General features: G+C 54.3%; 1 protein-coding gene across 1 annotated transcript in view; it reads right to left on the reverse strand.

Annotated features, from left to right (window-relative positions):
• The window catches only part of CPLX2 (complexin 2), a 70,183-nt gene extending 50,756 nt beyond the window's left edge, over positions 1 to 19,427 (reverse strand). Inside the window, exons 1-2 of the mRNA XM_037907847.2 lie at positions 19,373 to 19,427; positions 9,365 to 9,460 (exon numbers count right to left, since the gene is read on the reverse strand). The gene's annotated coding sequence lies outside the window, so the exon portion shown is untranslated. The remainder of the gene's footprint in view (positions 1 to 9,364; positions 9,461 to 19,372) is intronic.
• Positions 19,428 to 19,973: the final 546 nt, after the last annotated feature.

Here is a 19,973-nt window from a genome sequence, read left to right on the forward strand (position 1 = left end):
AGCAACTCCTGATCACAGCTCTAAAGCCATGCAGACAGCTGGCTGTTAGGAGCAGCTCTTCCATGCAGAGGGAACACCAATTCGCAAGTTGTCAGCACGTAATGCCTTCCATCCAACCACAGCTGTTCCAGCACATGCTTTGCCTTCCCAGGGATGTTTGCAGGCTTGCAAAATAAACACAGGCAACCTGGGCAACCAGATTTCCCAAGTATGTGGTTATTATTACCCAGAATACACTGGGGCACATATGCAAATTGTCTGATGCACAAATTGTCCATTGGCCACCAGGAATTGCAGTCCTCTGTATAATGAGCTGTGTCACAACCTGCTGCTTGACTTTCCTTGGCTTTCCGGAGGAGACAATGCATGGACCGGTCATCCCAGGAACTCTGCACTGGTGCAGCTTTCCCAGTGGCAGTAGTGGGGGAGGCTGTAGTGTAGACAGGGCTCAGGGAATTTCACTTCCCTGTTGTTGGCTCCAGTTACCAAAGCTCTTTCTACATTCCTGCCTCCACCATTGTTACCAGCAGGAGACTACTGGGCCTGGGTAGACGGGAAACGCTTACAGCCAACCTGAAAATGCATCGGGCATTAGTCATGTGACGCTAATCCCTGGATCTCTAAAATGTCACCAAGAGGAAACGTTTCCCCAGGCTTGGTCACTGTCCTATTTCAAATGGAAACAGACGGTTCTACACAGGCATAGCCCTTCCCCTGCAGGGTTTGCCAGTGCAGGGCCCAGGGCTTCATTTGCAATGAAACAGGTGCCGGGGCTCAAGCATTTACATTCCAGGGCTCAAGCAATTTTTTTACATTCATAACTGATGCAGCAAGGCCAGAGGTGCCGGGCTCCAAACTGCTGAGCCCAGAGGTGCCGGGCTCTGAACTGCCAGGCCTGGGGGTGCCGGGCTCTGACCTGCCAGGCCCAGAGGTGCAGGGCTCTGAACTGCTAAGCCCAGAGGTGCCAGGCTCTGAACTGCCAGGCCCAGAGGTGCCGGCTTCTGAACTGCTGAGCCCAGAGGTGCCAGGTTGTGAACTGCCAGGCCTGGGGGTGCCGGGCTCTGAACTGCTAAGCCCAGAGGTGCCAGGCTCTGAACTGCCAGGCCCAGAGGTGCCGGGCTCTGAACTGTTGAGCCCAGAGGTGCCAGGCTCTGAACTGCCAGGCCCAGAGGTGCCAGGCTCTGACCTGCCAGGCCCAGAGGTGCCGGCTTCTGAACTGCTGAGCCCAGAGGTGCCAGGTTGTGAACTGCCAGGCCTGGGGGTGCCGGGCTCTGACCCGGCAGGCCCAGAGGTGCTGGGGCTCAGCCCTGCCAAGCCCTGGCACAAATTCCACGCTGGCTGGGCCATGCGTGCGAGTACGCACAGAGGGTTGATGAGAGGTGAAAGCAAAATGGTGCGACTGGGCCAGACCCGCTGTCGCAGTGGCAAGAGCACAGAGCTGAGACCGGGAACTCACTTCACTCAACGCAGGTCTCTCTGCCAGCCAGGCCCAACCCTGAGGGCCCTTCCCCCCGGCAGAGATCTCACTGATCTCAGTACAGAGACCCTCGTCCTGCCATGCAACCTCCGGGGCAGATCGCTGCATTCTTGTGGCGCCGCCCCGGCAGGTCCAGCTTCAGGACCGGGGCGTAGTAGGGGCGGCAGGGTGAGAGCGAGACAGACGCTTGCTCTCCGTGTAACATACGGAGCCAGGCCTGGCCCCGCGAGCTGCTCTGGGCTGGGTGCTGCTCAGCCTGGTGGCAGGAGCTGGCTGCTGGTGTTTAACCTGGCGGCTGCCCCTTTCGTAGATTCCAAGGCCAGAGGGGAGCATGGTGCTGAGTCTGACGCCCCGGACGGGACTGGCCACAGTTCTGCCCCCAATTATCCGCAATAGCAAATGTCTATCACCATGGAAAGACACAACCCACCCTCTGCCTTTGCTTTGCTGCCAGCTCCTGTTTCCCAGGGTGCAGGAGGTGTGCTCCTGGGTGCTGGGCAGGGCTCCCCTTCCCTGCAGTCGTGTTTCTCTTGCCCAGGTGCCCGGGCTGGCAGTCGGCTCGGGTTTTCTGCTGCTTGGCTCGTTGCTGCCAGGCCTACGGCATAGGAAGACCAGGCCACGGGGAGAGCAGCAGCACCATATGGCACCCTGCTCAATTATTGCTGTGTGTGTTTCCTGAGGTGCTGTTCGCAGGCACGGTTTGTAAATTGTTGTCAGAACAGCCTGGACAATTGTTTGGCTGATTCCAGGGGGTTCCTGTTTCTGAGACATAGGAGAACTTGCTGGGGAAGGGAGGGGCACGCTTGCAAGGGGTGAGCAGGCAGGGGAGACCACCAGCTTAATTCCTAGTTAGGGGTTGTCAAAAATATAAAGGGAAGGCTAACCACCTTTAAATCCCTCCTGGCCAGAGGAAAAACCCTTTCACCTGTAAAGGGTTAAGAAGCTAGGATAACCTTGCTAGCACCTGACCAAGATGACCAATGAGGAGACAAGATACTTTCAAAGCTGGAGAGGGGAGAAACAAAGGCTCTCTCGGTCTGTGTGTTGCTTTTGCCGGGACCAGAGCAGGAATGCAGGTCAGAACTCCTGTAAAGGGTTAATAAGCAATCTAGCTAGATATGCGTTAGAGTCTGTTTTGTTTAAATGGCTGATAAAATAAGCTGTGCTGAATGGAATGTATATTCCAGTTTTTGTGTCTTTTTGTAACTTAACGTTTTGCCTAGAGGGATTCTCTATGTTTTGAATCTGATTACCTTGTAAGGTATTTACCATCCTGATTTTATAGAGGTGATTCTTTTACTTTTTCTTCAATTAAAATTCTTCTTTTAAGAACCTGATTGCTTTTTCATTGTTCTTAAGATCCAAGGGTTTGGGTCTGTGTTCACCTATGCAAATTGGTGAGGATTTTTATCAAGCCTTCCCCAGGAAAGGGGGTGTAGGGTTTGGGAGGATTTTGGGGGGAAAGATGTTTCCAAGTGGGCTCTTTCCCTGTTCTATATCTGTTAGACGTTTGGTGGTGGCAGCAATAAAGTCCAAGGGCAAAAGGTAAAATAGTTTGTACCTTGGGGAAGTTTTAACCTAAGCTGGTAAAAATAAGTTTAGGGGGTTTTTCATGCACGTCCCCATGTCTGTACTCTAGAGTTTCATAGATTCATAGATACTAAGGTCAGAAGGGACCATTATGATCATCTAGTCTGACCTCCTGCACAACGCAGGCCACAGAAGCTCACCCACCCACTCCTGCAAAAAACCTCATCTATGTTCAGAGTGGGGAAGGAACCTTGACATGGTGGCAGAGTGGTGGGATTAACTTGAAATCATTTTGAGATCAATTTGAGATTTTTTGAACCAGAAGCACAGATTTTTTTAAAAGGAAATATGTTTTTTTTTCCTTTGGGCTGCTGGAAAGCAGGTTTTAAGCTGAAAGCAGTTAGAGCTTTTTTGTCTCTGCTTGGGGGCCAGAGCAAAGACAAAAGGGAATTGTCTTTTGTGAGCTGGAGTTTTCTCTACCTAAAGGCAGGGTAGTTAACCTCCTGCAGGGAAATTCACAAGTCTTCACAGACCTGAAGTTGTTTTGACCTAAGAGCAACTCAAGGGGTTTTCTGTCTATTTGCCTGGAGACAAAGGTGTTAGGGTTTTTTTTAAGGATTTTTCTGTAGGCTGACAGTCACGATCTGAGAACATCGGTATCCGGTTACAGCACAACCTCTCTATATATGTATATATATTTGACAACCCAAGTTTTTTGTTTGTTTGTTTTTATTTCTAACTCTCGGGTGTAAAGTTAGTTAAAAACAGAGAGGCAAACATGACAGAGCCCAAGGCAGAAACAGCCAAAGAGGCTGCCCACAGGAGAGAACTGGAGACAGAAAAAAACCAAGAGGCTGCCCACAGGAGAGCTATGGAGGCAGCGAAAGAGGCAGAAAAACACCAAGAGGCTGCTCACAGGAGAGCTATGGAGGCAAAGGAAAAAGAAATGGAGGCAAGGGAAAAAGAAATGGAGGAGAGGGAAAAAGAGAGGAAGCATGAACTGGAGTTGGAGAAGGTAAGGGCTGAGCGGAATCTACTGGATAACCCTAATAATCCTTCCCCAACAATCCACAAATGGGAGCGACTATGTCCACAGTATGATGAATCCAGTAATACTGCTGAATATTTTCTCACCTTTGAGAGTCTGTGCACTCTCCATAAAATTTCTGAAGCTCACAAGATGACCACATTGGTCGCAAAATTAACTGGAAGAGCTCTGGACATATTCAATAAGATGCCTATTGATGAGGCTTCTGACTATAATAAGTTCAAGGATTTGGTTTTAAAGCAATTTCAAATTACATCTGAAACGTACAGAGTAAAATTTCGAACCCTTAAGAGAGGGCCTGGACTAAGTAATGTGGCTTATCTAAACCAGATGAGGGATCTGTTAGATAAATGGGTCCAAGGAAGGGGTGTCACTAGCTTTGACGGAATGTGTGATTTGATAGCTCAGGAGCAATTCCTGAACATGTCCAAGGAGGAAATAAAACAGTGTTTATGGGATAAGGAAATGGACTCAGCAGAAAGTCTTGCTTCTTATGCTGATCGATACGAGCAGTCCCAGACCGCCAGAGAGGCAGGGCGAGCTGGTTAGCCTTCCCTTTATATTTATGACAGGGGTCATAAAGAATCACCCAGCTGCTCTGTTCCAATCTGAGCCGGTGATTTGTCAGCGAGAGACAGAGAGACCTGGCAGCAGCAGCAACGTAATTGACTCTAATAGAGATTTTGTGGAGTGACACCCCAGCCGGAGCCAGAGCCGAGTTTTGTTTGCACACAGTGCTGGGCATGTCAGACACCCGCAGAGGCGATTAGTCAGACTCGGCCACCCTGGGCTGTCGGCTGTGTACAGTGTTTCAGGTGTTGGGACACGTGAAAAGATGCCTGATTTGTCTGGCAAGGCAAGCAAACAGCCAGGTGAGAAGCTGAGCCAGCGACCTGATCAGATGAACAACCTGGTCAACCGTCCAATCAGGTAAACAACTGGGTTAGCAAACGAATCTCAGTGCTAGCCAGGAAAGTGTTTAGACAAGATAAATAATGAATGCTTTGTAACAATGTAGTTAAGGCAGCACCTGAACGAGGGGGTGCACTTGCGTTTAACCCTGTGCTGGGCTCTGTTTCAGGGAACTGATCGCTCACTGAAGCAGTGAATACACGACATACTTCTTCAGCTCCAGAGTCTGTCTGTAAACCTGGGCGATTCGGACAATCCTGCAGCAGCCGAAATGGGCGTGCAGGTCCTTTCTTTTGGGAGAACCTTGCCACCCTGCTGCTGCTGGCCCATTTTCTGAACTGATGCTAAAGCAGAGGGTTCGGCACCCCTGGGGCAGGGTCTCTGGCTTGAACTATGCAGGAGGTGGGGCTAGATGCTCAGGCTGCTTCCTTCTGGCCTGAAGTCTGAATCCGTGCAATGTTTGGGGGCAGGTTTCCTCCCTTCACTGTGTGATTTCAGGATCGTCAGAAGGTCTGATGTACCTGGGCCTGCCCTTCAGGGATTCACAGCCCGACTGGAAGCAGGAAGCACCAAACATCTCCTGGGAATCCCAGGCATGGGGTGTAGATTTACAGCCACTGGAGGGGTCCATATTTCACTCCCCTTCTCAGAGCCACTCAGTTCTGCTCCCCTGAATACGATCTCTCAGGTTGCAACACTGGTAGCAGCCAGGAGGAAGCTGCTTTGCCCCCTGGGATACTCAGTGTCTGGGGTCACCAGCGACACCATCTATCTGCAGTGAGACCCTGAAAGGCTGATCAGACACAAACACTCATTTGCTTTTTAGATCTAGGTTTTGTCCCATGATGCCATTAGAACAGAGAAGTGGAAGTCAGGACTCCTGGGTTCTATTCCCAGCTGTCCCTCACAAGCCTGCTACCTGGCGTGAGTCACATGACCTCTATGCCTTTGATTCCCCATGTATACAATAATACCCGGCCATGGGCACTCACACACTAGGGTTGCCAATTTTGATTGGATGTATTCCTGGAGATTTCGTCACACGACATAATCTTTAATTGAGCCTCCAGGCCAATCCTGGAGGGTTGGCAACCCTATCACACACTCCTCTGTTGTGATGCCTGCAAACCAAAGTCAGTGGCTTGGCAGCTGGTGCACTGTGCCTGCTGCTGCTCATTGTCTCACTATTCCCTTCCGCTCCTCCAATCCGCTAGATCGACCTTTAGGTGGAAGCTCTTTGGGGTAGGGGCTCCTGGGTCTGTGGATGCGCAGTGCCTGGCGCCGAGGGACTCTGCTCCCTGACTGGGGCTGCTGGGCACTACCACAATAGTGTCACTGACCCCAGGTGGAAGGTACTGGTGTTATCCTTAGACTGTAAGCTCAGTGGGGCAGAGCCCGTGTCTCTATTTGCCTTTGCACAGAACCCAGCACCGTACAGCTCTGACCCTGACTGGAGTCCCCGACTGCTGCTGTCATACACGTGCGGAATTAAGAATCGTTATTCTCATTAATACTCCCTATTAATAATACTTTTTCTCCTTGAAACCCATGGGCAGGTTCCATGGTGCTCAGTGAAGCAAACCCTGTCATTACTGTGTCACCTGTAATCGCTGTGTAATTGATTCCCTCAGATTTGCCGCATATGCTCTGGGCTGTCCCCACACCATAGAAATGAGAGATTTCTGCCTGCCTGGCATCACCCTTTTGCAAACTCCTTCCTTGCGGGGTAAAGGCGAGAGTCATCAGGGACCTCTGCACACTGCTCCAGGGGAATCAGCCATATCGGTGCCGACCCTAGGAAGTTACCCGGGTTTGACTGGCACACACACCTAGATTGCCCTGTGATATGCATGGCCGTGCACTGCCCTGGGAATATCTGCATGCAGGCTGGACTCTATTGGAGGGGAGACTTCTCGTCCTCATGGTTTTTACAGAGCAGCAAGCGCCTTGCCTGTCTGTGCCATGCATTATTAAACAGATATACTGCAGCCCCTCTGTGTTTTTCCTGCCTGGGCTTTGCTGCACAGGAAGTGGGTTCTCTGAGCAGATATTTATCTCTGAAAGTCCCTGCTAAGCTCAGGCTGTGTATCTGGAATTGCTGCAGGTACGGATGATTCTCTTAACGGGTTTCTGACTTTGCAGATTTCTTCTAGGTTCTTTCCTTATTCCTCCCCCCACGGTATAAATTCCGTTTTCCATTAAAGAGCCGTAACGCTTTCAGCCCCGATGCTAGCACCAATGCCATGGCTTCTCCTGGCCTTACCCACACAGCAGGTTCTTATGGCATTTACCTACTTAATGTGGTATATAAATGCACACTTACCCCTCGGCCAGCCCATCAATATTTATGGCAGGCACACACATGCACAAAGCCTTGCAGAGGAGTCAGAGAAGGAGCTGTGAGCAGAATACCAGGAGCCACTTAGTTATCGCTCTGCATCAGACAAAGGGTTTCTCTGGAGACCTCGTACTGCAGAGCTCCTCTCCCACCCCCCGTCCTACCCCTCCGGTCCCCAGAACAGCCCTGAGATGCTTCAAACACCCACCGACATCAACAGCAAGGCTTTGAGATCTGTGGGAAAGCAACAATCCAGAAGGCTCCTCGGGTATGGATGGGGATAAAGTGCCTGGTTGACCTAGCTCACCCTGGCCCGGATCTCCAAGGGCTTTGCAAACACTACTCATAACTCAGGCTGAGACTGTCCTGCTGGGAGGCGGATGTACGGTTTCTGCTCGATTTTCGTTGCCAGTGGGCACCCAAATGGTAATGGGGCCGCCACATGCCCTGGCCAGCTTCCGCCTCACCCTTGTGGGAACCTCACGGGGCTGCTGCAATTGTCCCTGTTTTACAGGTGACGAAATGGAGGTGCAGAAAGACAGGCAGTGACTTGCCGGGGATCATATGGCAAATTGCCAGCAGAGCCAGGAATGGTCACTGCCAGGCCCTTCTTGTCTTATCCCGGGCCAACCCCCCTGCTCTGTCAGAGAACTGTCCCTGAATCTGAGTGACCGTCTGAGCTGAACGCTGGGAGCTGAGCTTTGGGTTGGGACACACTTTGGTTTTGATGCCACCAGAAGCCATGTCCTGCCAGTGTTTTCCCCCACGGGCAGTGCAGGTAGCACAGAGCCCCCTCAGGATGGCTTCCGCCGCATGACAAGGCATGGCAAGTCTGCCAGGAGGACTGGCCCCAGGCTGCCAGCTGCACGGAAAGGAAGGCTGGCCCAATGCTCAGCGTGCTAGCTTGCGGCCCGGAGCCTAACTGCTGTGGGAATCAGCGGAAGTTCGGAGCCTAAGCCGACGTTAGGAGCCTAACATCCGGCCCTTAGTCTTTCTCGACTTCTGTGGAAATGGGGATGACAGCAAGGCCAGACCCTTGGGGGTGCCAGGAGAAACACACAAAGGGCTGTGCTCTCAGATACTCGGGGAATGGGGCCTGCTAAATACCAGGTAAATGGGGGCCGCGGGAGCAGAATGGTGTGGGAGGAAGGGCACAGTTTGCAAAGGGAGTAGCAGGACCATGGGAGGGATGGTCAGATACTACAATGATGGGCACAGTACCATACCTAGATGGAGAAAGGGAGACCCACGTACAAGGGAAGGGGAAGGCAGGCAGGTAAATGCCGAGCTCACTGGAGGCCAAGAACTTAACAAGATCCCAAAAGGGACTGGCCGTTTCTATGAGTATCACAACGCAGGACAACAAGCATCCTGGCAGGGCGATTAGATCACCTGCTTCAGGGGGTGTCATTCTTCAACTCTTGGAGACCTGAATGAGGGCAGGTTATCCCCCTCTGCTGGGGTGGGTTCTTAGACCTTCCTCTGCAGCTCTCAGTTTCACTTCCCTTGAAAATCACTATGTCAGAAAACTGCCCTTCCCCCCTTTAGTTTTGTTTCGTTTTTGGTTTTCAGCAGTTTTGGGCCCCAAATATTTCAGTTTGGGGGTTTTCAATGTCAAAAATGTTTTCAGTCAAAAATGTCCAGGGGAACCCGCCCCTTTCTGACCAGCCCTCGTGCTGCGCGAATAGAAAACACCCTAATTCTGGGGTGAGGTTCCATCACCAGGAGAGGAGAAGGGAGCCCAGGGTTCCTAGGGGCCCAGAGGCCGAGCACTGATTTCGGCCGGGACGCCTGCTTTGTTGTTTTCTTGCTGAGCTCTGCGGTTCCCGCCAGCCCCTGGGGCACTGCGCTCGCCCTGGCAGCCGACTGCACCTGGCTTCCTGGCATTTGTGCTTGTTGGTTCATTACCGGGAATAATGTTTGCAGGGAGAAGGATGGCTCAGGAGCTGGCTGGTTCCCCCGAGCCCGAGGGAGCGCGAGCGAGGTGCCAGGGACAGGCCGGAGAGGTGCATGCAGTGCAGGGGAGCACACAGGGGATTGGGGAAGCTGCCGTGCCTACCTTTCCGTGTCTCTCCAGCCAGGCGTCCGTTTGTCTTCGAGGCACTAAAACGATGGCTCCTCGCTGGGGCAGAGCATGTCAGGGGCAGCCTGTGCCCTAGAGAGGAGAGAAGAGGAGGCCAGAGTAAGGGGAGCTGGGCAGCTTCTCCCAACCCTCCATCTCCGGGACGGATCCGTCAGCCCCACACCACGGCAGGAGTGTAATTCACACTGTGTGCAAAGCGGCCCCAGGTACAGCAGCAGGCTGCAGAGCACATGTGGCTCCCACTTCGTGCTGTCTCCCTCAGGATGGCATCTCGTTATTTCCCAAAGCCGCCCCCCCCGGCCTCTCTGCCTCAGCCACCCTACCAGGCACAGGGCCCCGACTTTTGGTGGACCCCCCCCAGTTTATGTTGAGCCCCCTCCTTCTCCTAGGTCCATATCCGTGCCTTCCTAGCAATGGGAACTTGGCTCTCCCTATGCTAGGGATCTACTGCCAGGAGCCCCCGCCCCCACCCCACTCTCTCTCCCTCTCTCTGAGGGAAAGTCCCCAGCCCCAGAGCACTCTGCTAAGCCGGAGTTAAAGCCTAGAGCCCGGCAGGTCTACAAAATAGCAGGAAGTGGAGAACGCTGGAGTTCAGATTCCATTCCGAAGGAAGCAGAGCCTTTGAAGTCTGGAGCGGCTGTGTTCAGATGGCTGCCCTCCCCGCTCGGCCCCGGCAGTAACAGTGGCCGCCCCGCCCCGCATTGCTCCCCTTCAGACTCCTTGGAAGGCCGGGTGAGTTCTGGACCAAGGGCTTTCTCCGAGGCCTTGAAGAAGGGGCAGCGCATCCTCAGCGTGGCAGGGTGGCTGCTCTTCAGGGATGGCACCGCTGCCAACCTCACCTCTGCTCACCCTCTGCTTTCTCCGGGACCGAGCCATGCCCTGCATGTTACAAGAGCTGCAGCATCGCACGGCTTGTGGGCGGGGCACTGAGAAGGGGCACCCCCCCCAGCTCTTAGAGCGTTTCCAGACTCTACAAAGGGTGCCCGGCACTGGGAGCTTGGCACTGGGTTTGCTTCACCAGTTTCAAGCTAGGTAAGCTGCCTGGCTGTAAGTCCCACTGTCTCCCATTGCAACTGGGGATCTCCCTGCCCTGGCCCAAATATCCCCCATGGCGAGCACTAGGAATGATGCTGGATCACTGCACAGACTTTGCTCTTCTCTGGTTAAATTCTCTAATTTAATGGCCTGGACCTAGGAGAATTGCATTTGCTGTTATTACTAGTTCTGTGTCCAATTACACTTGTCTAACTGGTGGCACCGGGGACCTGACTGATGTGTAAGGAAGGATGGCTGTCAGGAGGCGACACGGCTGAGCAGGGATTGGTAAAAAGCCACCACAACCATGCTGCGGTTGAGCAGAAAGCAGCCTGGCTTTTCTCTCAGTGATGAAGAGAAACAATCTTTAGTGATGGCCTTGGGTTTCACCCCATTTCTGGTTCTCCCTAGGGCAGAGTTAAATCCGTCTGGGCGCTTTAACCATGTATTTACAGACTCTCGAATGCTTGGGTTTCTTTGACATTTAATATTAACTCTGACTTTCCTGGCTTTCTAAACATCGTTTTTTAAATAATAACATTCTTGTTAGTTTAAAAAAATAACAAGAATGTTGTTGCTTTTTAAAAAATAAAAACAACCCCCTGTATGTCACTGATGGGTCCTTCCAAGTCTAATGCCAACTTCATGCAGTTTTTTGTCTGTGAATTTCCTTAGGGCTTTCAGTGTTTGTGACAGGAAGACAAGTCTTCACTGATAGGGATCTACAACCAGGCACCAAGATCCTGGTTTACAAGGCAGTTGTCATGCCCACCCTTCTCTGTGGGTGTGAGACCCGGGTAACCTTTGGACGACATCTCAAGAGGCTGGAGCGGTTCCAGCAGCGTTGCCTCAGGAGGCTTCTCAGGATCAGCTGGGGAGACCGACGCACTAACACCAGCGTTCTCTCTGCAGCCAACTTCAGCAGTACAGAAGCGCAGGTCATGAAACACCAACTCCGCTGGGCTGGCCGCTGTGTACCTATGCCTGACACTCGCCTCCCGAAGCCAGTGCTCTTCTCTCCAGTAAGTCAGGGAAGAAGGGCTCGCGGAGGGCAGCGGAAGAGTTTCAAAGACGTACAGAAAGTACATCTTACGAAGGGAAGCATCAGCCCAACGCTCTGGGAGGACTCGGCGCAGAAGAGAACATGGTGGCCCCGCACCAGACCCAAGCCACAGCTCACTTTGAGGAGAACAGACGCGCTCATGAGACAGAGACGCAACAAAGGAGGAAAGAAAGGGCACAACGCTCCAGCCACCAACTATGTCTCCTCCAAGATGACACCTGTCACTTCTGTGGGAAAATCTGCAGGGCACGAATTGAGCTCCTCAGCCACTTAAAAAACCCAGCAATGAACCCCCTTGGCAGACACCATCCTCGCATCGAGGGACAGCCGAAGAAGAAGAGGCGTTTGTGACAAGCAGTGGGAGACAGGTGCGACAAAATGGGAATTTTTTGGAACTACTTTTTATGAATCCTGTGTGTGTCACGGGGCAAGTCTCCACTGAAACCACTGCAGTGGCTAGGTGAAGAGGCTCCTATGCCGGCAGGAGAGCTCTCCTGCCCGGGTAGCTAAGGCACCCCCCGAGAGGCGGTTGTTATGGTGACAGGAGAAGCCCTCCGGCTGACACAGCGCTGGCCACCCGGGGGGTTAGGTTAGTACCGCTCCGTGGCTCAGCGGTCGGGATTTTTCACACCCCGGAGCAATAACTTGAGCGTAGACCTGGCCTGAATTTGCTTGTGGGGAAGTGCAAGGGACATGGGGTGGGGGTGTCACTAATTGTCTGGGGAGGACCGAATGGGTCATTACAGCACTGGCGGAGGCCCACCCAGAGCAATGGAAAATCCGAGAAGACACTGAGAACCACGAGGGGCAGAACACTGACGCCGAGCAACCAAGGACCGAGAGGAAGGAGGTTTCTCCACCTCTCAGGAGGGAAGGTGAACGGATGCCAGACTGGGAGGTGTCAGGGCACCGGCGTCAGAGTGGGCTTTTGGAAGAGGCTCGACTGCTCTCACCTTGGTCTGACAACGGGACGGAGCCTGCATTCGAGTCTCCTGCAGCGTGGCTGGCGGGTTGCTCTGGTTTGGCCAGCTGGACTCTGTCCTCACCTGTATTTCTCTGTGCTAACCTACACTTCCAGTGCTGCCTTCCAGCTGACTCATAAACCCTCCTCTGTTTTGAAGCCGCTGCCTGTTGCCACCACAGACACTTGCTGAGGTGCCCAAAGAGTGTAACAATCTCTGCCTGGGGGCCTGTCTCACTGGGCTTGTGGGTCAGAGCTCATGGGGTGAAGCAGGAGGCGGCTCAGTCTGAGATGGTGAGGCCATGAGGCCTACCCTGAAGGAAGAGTGGGACCCCTTGGGGGTCTGCTCCACAGCTGGGGCTCCTCCAAGGGACTGTTTAAAAGCTGGGGCATAGCACAGATCTTGTGGCTCCATGACAACAGGCAGGAGGCTAGGCCCGGGGGGCGGTGGGGGGGAGCTCTGTTGGCACAAGGACTAAATCAGGGGGTTGACAATGTCTCCTGCTGGCACAGCCACGGCAGCTCAGAGCAGGTATTTGGGGCAATCGTTTTGTGTCTGCTCCTATCTGTGTGACATTTGTTATGACACGACGCTAAGAAGCAAGGCCAAGCTCTCCGCAGGGCAGCTCCCTGGTAGGGGGGATGGAGCGACTCAAGACACCAAAGGGGCCATCTGCTGCAGCCGGTGGTGGAAGATAAGCGAGGAGCCTCGGCCTACGCATTCATGTATCGCCAGTGAGACTGCTTAGCAGGGCTTGATTTCCCAAGGGCAGATGCTCAGCGCGGTCTGAGGATCAGACCCCTTTGTGGTGCGCCAGGCCCCATGGGCCCCCAAAACGGAGGTGCCTTAGATCACTAGGAACTCGGCCCTGGAGTGTAAGTGACCCAGAAGCCACTGGCCCCTTTTCTGCTGAGTGACAATATGCACAAGCACCGAGCAGCAGCCCACGAGTGGTAAGAGCAGCATGACTGCATGGCCCGGGGGACCTGCACGGTCACAGCAGCCTTTGCTCTGCACGGTGACAGAGCCGCATTAAACGCCTGACAGCGCTGATGGGCTTTTTAGCACCAGGAAAGTGGTAGGTGTCTTCACGTAAATGGGATAGTGGTTCCTGGAGCAGGGTTTTCAGCCCCAAGGTGTCTATGGGCTGTTGCTTTCACAGGTTCCCTGGGGTGGCAGGGCTGTAGGCACTGCAGATACGGTGCTCAGTCCCTTAAGAGGAGAGAGGATCTTATGTTATCCAGGTGGGACTCTGGCTGATGGGGAGATGGGCGGGGAGGGGCAGCAGGTGCTGATGGGAATGGAAATGAGTCACACTCAGCCGACGAGAAGGGAGGCTGTGGCCTGTCGGGGTTCATGGTGGGGAGTGCGGACAGGGAGAACTGCAGGGAGCCCATTCACATGGGATGCCTTGGCCGGGAAGGGAGCCCTGAATGGGATGAAGGAGGGGGGCTGATGGGGACTCCGGGATGGAAGTGGTGCCACTGACTGGCCCCCTCTCTGGCAGAAGCAGCCAAGAGGCCAAGAACAGAATGGGTGAGGGAGTCCCCCATTGCCCCTTTCACCCCAGAAAAGGCCCTTCCAGGGCAGAGCCAAGGTAGATTCCTGGGAGGTGGGGGGTGTGTGTGTGAACCTCGCCCTGGTGCTGCCTGGGCTGGGGACAAACAACGGGACTCAGTCGCCAGGGCTGGCAATCCGCCACCTTCAGCCAGGACGAAAGTCACCTTTAAGGAAAAGGGGAGGAGTTTGTGGGTCTCCAGGACCAATCCGGAGCTGGTTCCTCTCTTCCTTCATCGCTTTGTTGCAAAAGCGCATCATCACTGTGTCCTAGCAACATCACCGCCATTACCGCGGCAACGCACTGTGACATCACCCGCCAACTGGTTCCCTGAATGCTATGGAGAAATCTCCCAGGGCAAAACACTGGCTTTTAGCAACTCAAAGCAGCCGAAAGAGGGCAGAGAAACAGCAAATGCCCAGAGTGGGGGGCCAGGCCCATGTTTCCACAGGGTTAGCCAGGTTCCCCGGGAAATGAAATATTCATCTGTAATATAGCAACAGAGTCTTCTCCCCAAACGGGGGAAGGAGGGAGATTCAGCAAATTGTAGATAAACAAATGACCCAAGGGAGCAGAGGGAAAACATGTCTCAGAAGCTACTTCAGAGGAGCAATGGCTCTAATGGATAGGAGGCCGCACTTTTAAAAGCACTAAGGAGCAGGGAAGAGGTGTTACACTCCCACAGGCAGGAGACACCACTAACGAGCCAGGCACAGCCAGGGGTTTGGTTACTGAGAAGACTCCATTGCAGCTCCCTGCACTTTCATCCGCAGGAGGTCAAATTACTGTGTATGTAGCCATGCTACAGAAGATGCTACCTGCCTCCTAGGCTCCTTTCATTGTCCCTAGGGACCTGCTGGCTGCTGCCTCCTCCCACCCCCAGGGCATCCGCGCTTCAAAGCAGGGCGCGTTTGTCTTTTAAAACCTCTGCATTTTTAAAAAACTGCAGCTCAGGAAGATGTGAGCGAGGAAAAGAGGCGAACGAACCACACAGGCAGGAAAACTTTACACAGGGTCTTTCATGCCAATCATCTCCACAAAACGCTTCCCCCGGCAGCAGAACAAAGCTCTCCCAGCGCGGCAGCATCAGCTGTGAGTTCCACAACAGCTGGAGTGTTCGGGTGTGGGAAAGAGGGTCACAGATCAGCTAAGTTCTGGGGAAATGGCTTCCAATTAAAACACACCATCTGCCCGCCCCATATCCAGCCCATCCGGGGCCTGAAATCTGCCCCCATTTGCAGCCGGGCTTTGATGTCAAGGGGCTGAATGGAGAGTGTCAGAGAGAGGGTCAAACAGTTCTCACGGGCATTTGTGATAGGGTGCATACGCTTATATGAACCTATCACACTTCTCTAGTCCCTTTCGTCTGGAGGGATCTCAAAGCACTTTATAAACTTTGTACATTCAGCACCGCTTAAATGCAGCCACCTCTGGGGCCGAGCAGCGACCATAAAATTCGCAGAGCAGCAATGGCAGGGAGATGAAATTTTGGACAAAGACAATGGGCCAGCAGCAAGTCATATGAAAACGTGCCCTGGGATCATGAACGGCCACAGACAGCAGACCAAAGCTACGGGGTAAGGTCTCATCTGAGAGACTCCCAGGCAATGAAGTGCCCGGGAGTCAGGCTAGGATTTCCCCTCTCTCGGGTGTCAGGGAACATATAGGTCAAGGAAAGTGGGTGGCACAGAGGCAGTTTCCATTACTAATGAAAGTTCCAAACTGTGCGGATGCTCTGAACAGCTGCCCCGCTGCTGGCACTCACCCTATCAGTGCAGCTCCACTGAGTTCAATGGGAACAGAGGTAGGCCAATGCTGGGCACTTTTAAAAAGCCAACAAAAGGGACATGAAGCAGCAGAGACAAATATCCTTTCAGCTCCCTGCGTCTCTCCCAAGGACACTTCCGGGAGCAGTCATTCCATTTGCCTGACTTCTCATCTGTGCTGATAACTCTGACTTTAAACCCCTGCTTGTACCTGAAGTTCTCAGGGCTTTTTTTTCTTCTTAAAAAGGTTTGTGTTGTCTATACACTAGGAAATGAGGGGAGGAAGCTAAGTGATCCATCTGGCTGATAAGAATCCCAAGTCTCCTTCATTCTTATTTCATATTGATAATGTGGTAGCGCCCAAGAGACCTGCTGAGGACAAGGACCTGGATGCGCTAGGTGCTGTACAAACATCAAGCTAGACACAATCCCTGCTTGAGGAGCTCACGGCAGTAACACAAAATAACGCATTGCAACAAGAAATTGAAGGGGTTGGTTCCTCCTGAACGTTTTGCTGATTTCTACAGAATATAAAACTTCCCTGGAGGCAGTCTGGCCTTGTGGCTAGGCACTGGCCTGGGGATCAGAGGACCTGGCCTCTACTCCTGCCACTGACCTGCTGCATGCCTTGGGCAAGTCCCTTCACCTCTATTTGTCTCCTGCCTTTGTCTGTTTAAACTGGGAGCTCTTTGGACTGTCTCTTACTCTGCCCACCATTCCTACCACACGGGAGCCCTGATCTCCGCTGAGGCTTCTCATGATTTGAAACTGTGATGCCCTTTCTTTTCCTTCCCTGTGTAGAGATCCTTGACAAAGAGCACTGGGTCTGCTCAGTCAGTGTGGCTGCCAGGGGCTCCAAATCAACACCAGGAGTAGTTAAGGCGTGAACTGCATTTCTCATCCCCCTCTGGGAGGTGTTAATAGCTGTGTCTAGTTGGGATCATTTCAATACTAATGCTATCGCACAAGGCAATGGAAGAAACAAACACTCAGCCCCAGCCAAGGCTGACTTTGAAACATGTTGTTATGTCAGGTTTCAGAGTAGCAGCCGTGTTAGTCTGTATTCGCAAAAAGAAAAGGAGTACTTGTGGCACCTTAGAGACTAACCAACTGATTTGAGCACAAGCTTTCGTGAGCTACAGCTCACTTCATCGGATGCATACTGTGGAAACTGCAGAAGACATTATATACACACAGAGACCATGAAACAATACCTCCTCCCACCCCACTCTCCTGCTGGTAATAGCTTATCTAAAGTGATCACTCTCCTTACAATGTGCATGATAATCAAGTTGGGCCATTTCCAGCACAAATCCAGGTTTTCTCACCCCCCCCCGCCCTCCAAAAACCACACACACAAACTTGTTATGTGTTGTTATGTGTCAGTCTGTCTTCAGTGAACTTTCTCCAGCCTCTGCTACACAGGTAAATGAGCCCCTGGATTCCAGCACTGGCCCAGCTATCCTGGGGATGGCACTCTGAGCAAGCTTTCAACACGCACGAGTTCAAATATTACACCAGGGCTTAGCGCTGACACAGCTGCTGGTGTACAGTACGGGGGCTGATCTCTGTTCGTAGACATGCACTGTTCTGCAAGCAGGGATGGGCTGATGCCCCGCCAACCCAGAGAACTTGCACTGGTTCTTGACACCTCTGTCCTGGAGGATGGGCAACTGGCTCCTTCTTTTAACCTGAGTTAACAGCCTGCACCCTACGTCTTAAGCTCCAGCAGATAGCTCTGAAAAACCCAGCATCAGGCGCCCTCCCCAGGCCACCCATTCTGAAAGTCAGAGCCAAATCCTGGTTGCCTTATTCACCCAAGTCAGTCCACCGGATGGGCCTTCTCACGTGCGTTAGGTGGGCAGCTCACCGCCTAAAGCACTTTGTGTTCACACAACCTGCTTCTAAGGCCAGATGCTGCGACTTGGCTCCCAATGTGCACCCCGCTCCTCACTTCACAGAGGGGACTGGGGGAAGTGCAATGGAATGATTAGGGGTTTGGATGGACTGGTTCGAGAGGTACAAAAGCTTAAAAGGGCTAAACAGCTGCAGCCGGAGATGGACAGTGGAGGGGCAGGATGAGTGTCTAGTAGTATCTGAAGATGTTAAATAAGGAGGGAGAGGAATACCATGGGAGGCACAGGAGGGCGGGCGGGTCAGCGAGATAGCACTAAGAGAAATGGGGTGAACTAAGGAAAAGGAGAATATAGTCTGCATACCAGGGAACCGCCTAAGAACGGGGCCAGTGGAGACGTCTTGTAAGGTGCGAGGTCCATCAGCGGGGTGTTTAGGACGGACTGGCTGGGCCAAGGAACTGTAGATGCCTGTGCCAAGAACCCGAGCAGTGATGGGAGACGTGTGGTGGAGAAGGGGACAGACGACTCGCTTCCCTTTGACTGCTCTGCTCACGAGGGACCTGGTTTTTAGAAATGCCGGAAGTGTGTAGAGAGCCCCCAACTGCACTTCCCCAGTGTGTAAAGGCCTAATGCAAAACACACTGACTTCAGTGGGAGTCTGTCTATTCAGCCCAATGGGCTTTCGATCAGGCCACGATCTTATCACTGCTGGAGTGGCATGCAGCATTCATGGCCTGCCTGTTCTTGGCTTGGCAAGAGCCATTCATCAGATGGCCTTTGCCAGCAACCCCTTCTAATTGCAATAAGCACATTTGAATTGCACTTTCCTCTCCTTAGCCATGGGACAGCCCCATTGCCTGCCTGGGCCCCTTCCACCTTGCAGTGCATACACCTGGCTTTATTGGGGGCAGCAGGAGCCATCCCTCCAAAGCCCCACACCTAGTTTCAGGAGGGTTTTTTTTTTTGGGGGGGGGGGGGAGCTTCCCCTCGCGGCTCTGCAGTGCCCCAGGCCTCTTTGCATGGAGCCGACAAGGATTTCCCCTGCTTTCCCTGTTCTTGGGTCTGCAGTCCTGCTGGAAGCAGGCCCGTAAGCAAGCCCTGGCTACAGAGGGAGGAAGCAGCTGTGCTGCCCTGGGGGTGGAGGGCGGGTTCCTGGGGGAATCCCGCATCATCTCCCCCCACCCCCAGGACGCAGCTCGTCCTCCTCTCGCTGCTATTCTTCACCTTGCTTACATAAGAGGGCGGTGGGCGGGAGCCCCTTTTATTCATTGTTTCAGCTCCACGGCCCTGCAGGCTCGGGAGCCATGGGATAATTAAAGGCTCACACACACAATAAGCCGCCCTGCTATGAAGAGGCGCGGGGAGTGGAGGCAGGGAGATCCGCGCCGTGACTGGGGGGCTCCTGCGCCCCGGGATAGCCGGAGTGGAGCCCCGAGCCGGCGCGGGGAGCCCTGCGGGCTGGGGGCACGGGGGAGCCGGGCCCCAACCCGGACCGAGCAGGCCCCTTCCCGCCGCCGCTGCGGGGCTGCTGCTGCGGAAGAGGCCGGGGGCCGGGCCCGGTCCCCGCGGGGATCTCGCCCCGCTGGCTGGCGAGGCGCGGCGCGCCCGGGGCGCAGGGAGCTGTCCGCGCCCGCGGTGCTGAAGCCCGCGGCGGCGGCAGGCCGGGGCGCGGAGCCGGGCCTAGGCGGGCAGGAGGCCGGGCCGGGGGAAGGGGGAGAAGCGGCGGACAAAGGGCGGTACGAACCTGGACGCCGGGCGGGGAGGCTGCGCTGGCGGCCGGCGGGGCCGGGCGGAGTGCGCGCTGCCGGAGTCCGAGCCACCCCGCGCCCCGCCTGCAAACAGCCGCCGCCCGCCCTCCGCGGGGCACGGGCGGCCCGCGGGGCAGCGCTCCCCGGGCGCGGGACGGGAGGCAGAGGCGGCTGGAGGCGGCCGGGGGAGCCGCGGGTTCACGGCGCTGGCGGGCTGCGGCGCCGGGGCTGGCTGAAGTTTCGCCCGCGATGGGTTGAGCGCGGAGCTGCCTGGAGACCCGCCCCCTCCCTGGGACCTACGGAGCGCACGGGGGGGGCGAGAGGGGGGGAAGGGGCTCAGCCCCCCCAAAGCACGGGCGGGCCGCCTCAGCCAGCGGGGGTGTCACTTCCCCCCCGGGCGAACAAGGTGAGCGGGGACCTTCCCCTGCCGGTCTCTCTCCACAGCCCCCTTTGGCGCAGTCAGAGTGGGGAGCTCTGGTTTGGGGAGCATTGCTGGGGCTGGGAAAGTGCGATGCAGAACAGCTGGGAGCGGAGGGCTAAGCCCCTCTTATTACCGGCACATTAATCAATAGACAAGGAGGAAGTTTGATCCAGACT

This window comes from Chelonia mydas, chromosome 8, assembly GCF_015237465.2.
Source record: "Chelonia mydas isolate rCheMyd1 chromosome 8, rCheMyd1.pri.v2, whole genome shotgun sequence".
Classification (NCBI taxonomy): domain Eukaryota; kingdom Metazoa; phylum Chordata; order Testudines; family Cheloniidae; genus Chelonia; species Chelonia mydas.